A 5,637-nucleotide genomic window follows, 5' to 3' on the forward strand; every position below is an offset into this window, starting at 1 on the left:
TCTCTTTTTTATAAAGCAATCGCATTTCTGGCTAGTATATTTCAGGACGAAGCCAAGAGCTTGTGTGAGCAAATCCAATTTTTGGCAGCAAATGTCAGTTACGCGGTTTTGCAGAATGACGATACGCGGTTTTGTACTATAAACGACGATATATGTAAAGTAAATTATACTCTTTCTGTAGTAATCTCTTTCATATCACATATTTTCATTTGTTAATTTAAAAAGAAAGAAGATTTCAATGTAGTTTAAAAAACTAAATTTGATTTATTTAAGGAAAATTTTATGAATTTTACTGAAAAATACACTCTAAAAATTTTGTTTATTTGCACATATTGAGGGAGGTAGCCAGTTTCCTCTTTGATGTATGCAAATTTGCAAGCCGTGTAATAAAATTAACCATTGCCTATTTACTTTTACACATAAAATGTGTAAAATAAAGTAATATTTATTATTAGTAGGAAATGTATTTGTAGTTTGAAAATTTTTGCAATTTTAAACATTCTGCATATGTGTATTTATGTGTATATTTTAAAGATCTCAAGTTCAAAATCAAATACTGAACATCCTATACGTATATTTATACAGATTCTTGTTGAAAAATAGATACTTTTCAGTAATAGTTTTACATGCTCTTTTTAGAGTGTACTTGCTATTTATTATATTTACTTTGCAAAAAATGTACTTTATAAATTGAAATTACAATTGTTTGATTTTATGCACATGTATTCCAAGTTCTTAGCATGGGTTAAAATATGTATTTTTAATGAAAATGTTTGGTTTTCTTATAAGTTATGAGACTTATATGTAAAAAAAGAAAATTGGATACATTTGGATACATTTTTGGCTTGGTCAGGGATACATTTTCTTGAGACGGCGCGGCAACACTGCATGCGATACTTCATCTGGAAATATAAGCAGCGACGAAACCTTTTGCTTAGCATTTCCACATAAAGCCTTTTGCAATCTAATCAAGTTGTGCTTGTTGTTGTAGCCGAATTCTCTGGTGGTGTCAATATAACATGCCTTAAACAAAGGCCAGTCCTCAGGATCACCACTGAAACTGGGCAGCGGATACAGTTTAGCACCGGCATTCTCCACGTATGTAGGGATGCAAATGATGCATCGATATTTTTGAAACATCGATAATATCGGTTTAAAATTCGATTTTTGTCATTGATGTTTACAATTACCTAAAATCACTAAATTGGCGATACATCGATGCCAGTTTCAACGATGTTTTAACATCGACTTTATTGTGAGTCAGACTTGAATTGAACTTACCCATTATGCTCCTAAAAAATTTGTTGACTGGCCATGAATTTGTATTACTTATTCTTTTGAGGAACACGCAGAAATGCCGAGTTTCCTCGTATCTTTTGATATTAAAAATGTATAGTTAACCATTAAAAAATAAAAAAATCTTTTTAATATACAACGCTTTTATAAATGGACTAAAAAGTAGAAAATAATATTTCTCAGTCCCACAGAATTTGTTTTGATAACTTTTGATTTTGAAATTTTAGCAAAAGTCATTATAAACAATTAATGACTTTGAAAACGAAAAACGTGGAGCGCATGCAGTACAAAGCATTCGATTTCATTGACAATAGTCAAACTACATAAAATTCTACAGCGAAAGTACAAATTTGAGATCGATTTTAAGCGGTCGTTATTCATATGCCCACATACATACATATGTTACTTTTCATATCAATTCAAGTGTATTTATTACATGCGCCCCACCCTTTTCATTTTCAATGCCATTAATTGTTTATAATGACTTTTGCTAAAATTTCGAAATCAAAAGTTATCAAAACAAATTCTGTGGGACTGAGAAATATTATTTTCTACTTTTTATTCCATTTATAAAAGCGTTGTATATTAAATAGTTTTTATTTTATTTTATTTATTTTCTACTTTTTAGTCTTGTCTGTACATAATTTTGCAATAGATATTAAAATAATTCAACTTGCAGTGAAAGAGAACAGAAGACTATGCAAGCACAATGTTGTTTGCTCACATTTAGTATAAACATACATATGTACATACATACATATATCAAGTTTATTTCATTTAAAAAAATGGCGTGTCGTCCATTTCCGCTGTAACGTATAGAAATAGTGCATATATTTAGGCGCAATATTTAAGTTCTCCTGGCGGGGCGACATATACCTCTAGAGTTTTTCTAATTCTATGTCTGTGATATGTTACCTACGACGAGGTTGATATCTAGACTAGGTTTGCCATAAATACCTTTGCTATATTTATAGTATAAAATGGTGGTCCGGATATACAACATTGCAAGTTGATAAAAGCGTTGTAAAAAAGGGCCGGGTTCCTGTTGGCCCGTAGTTGGGCCTTGGAACTTTAGGCTCAGCGAACTTACTACGGTATGCATTTTTATTCTAATTATAGGAAGAATAGAAGAATGGTAAATAAATACATGGAAATACATCCATATGTAAGTATTTTTCTAAGTGAATTACAGAGAGTTGGAATTGAAAAGTTTTAAATTTTCCTTTTAATGTGACTACAACCTAACAAATTGTGAAACATCGGAAACCATCGATATATCGATGTTTTTCTGGCGATGCATTTTAGCATCGATATTTATTTTTTCGGTGCATCGAAACATCGATGTATCGATGTTACCCCCCAAAATTAGCATCCCTACACATATGTTATGCCATTGGCATACAGCAAAGCTATTGGCAATGGGGTTGCACATTTCCATATAAATTAGGCGTGGATGACAAATGAGATGAATGTGGCAATGACTGATTCTGGAAATTGGCGGCAGCACTGTGGTGGGAAAGCGGAATTTCTGACGAAGTACCAACGACGGTAGCAATGACTTGCGGCGACAGAACTTTCGGTGAAGAAATTACTGTAGTAGCAGCGCCCTGGCGTGAAATATAGTCTGGGGAAAGTTTGGTGACCGCTGTGGAGTACTGGCAGCATATATGTAATACTCCTATAAGAGCTAGTACCGTCCGAAAACACTACAGTACAGATATATCGATAAACACGTACGAAAGAAAAGGAACACACACATTTATAAATAAACATGTACACAACACATATACAAAACCGGCACTCAAGTACACAATACATTGACAAAAACATTACTAGACTGTCTCGCTTTGATTTCGGAATGCTTACACATTGAGATGTTAGCTTACTATCAATATAGAAGTATTACATATATGACTGGCAGTATGGACTACCTGACATAATTGTAGCAGCGGTGGTCGCTGTATGACCTGGCACTAATTCAGTTGAAGATATGGCAGTTGCAGTAGATTTCGGATAATGTGATACAGCTGATGAAATAGCAGCGGTGGCGGCATTGTCTCTTTCCTTCCGTAGTTGCTCGTTGTCCCGACGTAATTCAACAACAGACTCCTGCAGTGCGTTTATACTGGCTACCAATGCTGTAAATTGTTGTTGTGAAATTTGGGAATTCTGCAACTATTCGACTATTGTGTTGTTCAAGCTATCCGCTTCATCCAAGGCGAATTTATACAAAGTGGTGTTGATGGCGCATTAAATTTTCGCCGCGGTACTACTGAATGTCAAAATGATGTGTTTGTTGTAAGCAAGGCGAATTCATTTTACAACAAACACATCATTTTGACATTAAGACGTACCTCGGCTAAAATCTAAATTCGCCATCTACACCACCTTGTATAAATTCGCCTTGGCTTCATCTGACTATTCCTCTGAGTTTTCTTTCTTCTCTTTATCCTCTTTTGTCTTGTTTCTTGTCCGTGTCATGTTCAGCAATTCAAATATATGTGCGCGAGTGCAGCATGTATTCAATTGAAATGTGCTAGTTACGAGACAAGTACGGCGAAATTGTCAATTGAATCAACGGCTGGCGATTCCTTTGAATTTCACTGGCTGCGGCCTACGAACGAATGTAAAGCAACGATAATGACTATGGCGCTGACTGTGACGATTTCGACAGTGGGACTCGCTGATAGCTTAGTATCCAGCTCTTAAGAAAACGGTCAAGAAAAAATTGCCATTATTTCGCGTGTGTGTCCAAGGAATTTTGACATTTTTGATAACGCACAGCCTGTTGCCTCACTCTTTCCTCAAGAAATAATGGAACGGGCATATATTTCTGTTGCAAACCTGGGTTGCCTTGTGCTCTTTTTTCACAAAAAACTTTAGAAAACCGTAGTAGAAAGCGTACTAAATTTCTGAAGAACTGCGTACTGCCTTAAGGAAATTTGACTCAAGAAAATTTCTTAGCCATTTCTTGTACGTCATTTTATATGGAGTTTTTGCTTTTCTTAAGAGCTGGATACTAAGCTGATATGACGAAGTTTCTAAATGAGACAGCTTGACCTGCTGCCATGTGCCGACTGCTATTTTCTACGCTGACTGCGGATGGTTGGGCTTGCTCTGATTCATGATTCAATAATACAAGGTTCGATAAACTGACAGTTGTCTCTCTCACACCGCTCCCTTAGCAGTGGCACCGTGTTGCTTCTTAGCAAATTTACATGGAAACAGTGTAGCTTTGGTGTGAAATAAAAGTATAAGCTTTTGTGCAATATCTTTATTTGTAAGCATTGGATGTTTACATCAGTCTCATAGTAGTCTTATTTTAATTTTGAGACATTTTGCAGTTTTTATACGGCTAACTAGCATTAAAATTACGTAATTCACGTAGATATATCAATATTACGTTCAACATTTCGTTTAAAATGCCAGATTTCCTGCAAATACATTAGAATTTCGAAAGCAATTTCACTACTAATTGCCTACTTTGCGGACTTTTCTACTACCATTTTCGAAACAAGGGATTGCATTCTCCTCCGTAAATGCAACCTTTTGTAAGGGAGTGTCAAACCGCAGCTGTCATGTGATTTTGTGCGGCTATGCACGACGTTGACGTTGGCGTTAAACTAAGGTAGCTTGACCGCTGCGATATGACGACGGCTATTCGAAATGCTGATTGCGTACAGATTGACTCGCTGTGATTTGTGCGGCTATGCACGACGTTTACAAGGCGACGCTTTCGTATGAATCTCGAAAAAGACTCCGATCACTCTGATGGTGGCTAGCTAGGTTGGACGCAAAGTGTAAACTTATGTCGGCGAAACTTTAGATATTGCAAATTTAAACTAAAGCGAAATTTGTTAAGTATATTTTGTCTTTATTAACTGACAATTTAAACGCGTAAGCGTGTTACACTTTGGTGGCGTCTAGCACTTAACTGATTTTTCAAATTATATCGAATGGTTCACAACGAATAGATTAAATGAATGAATGAATATAAGGAGAAATAGCAAATGATAAAACGGCACGAAATGGCGAAAATAAGAATAATGATAAGAAGCAGTGATGCCAGATTGTGGGTAATTTCCCTATTTGAGGGATATTTTGCATCAAAAATTATTAAAAGGGAAAAAAGGGACATTTCATATAAATAAGGGATTTTCTTTTGACGCAGTTATTGTTGCATAATTGATCAAAATTCAAGAATATTCGACATTCTTACGTAATTAATCGTTCTGAAGATGTGATGTGGAGTGAAATGGTATATAATTGTTAAAAAGTATAAGGACAATTTTGAAAATTTTCTTACGTTAACCAATTCAAGCGCTGAGTAAGAAAGAATCT

The sequence above is a fragment of the Rhagoletis pomonella genome, unplaced genomic scaffold, assembly GCF_013731165.1.
Source record: "Rhagoletis pomonella isolate Grant_MI unplaced genomic scaffold, Rhpom_1.0 Rhpom_scaffold_00035, whole genome shotgun sequence".
In the NCBI taxonomy this organism is placed as follows: domain Eukaryota; kingdom Metazoa; phylum Arthropoda; class Insecta; order Diptera; family Tephritidae; genus Rhagoletis; species Rhagoletis pomonella.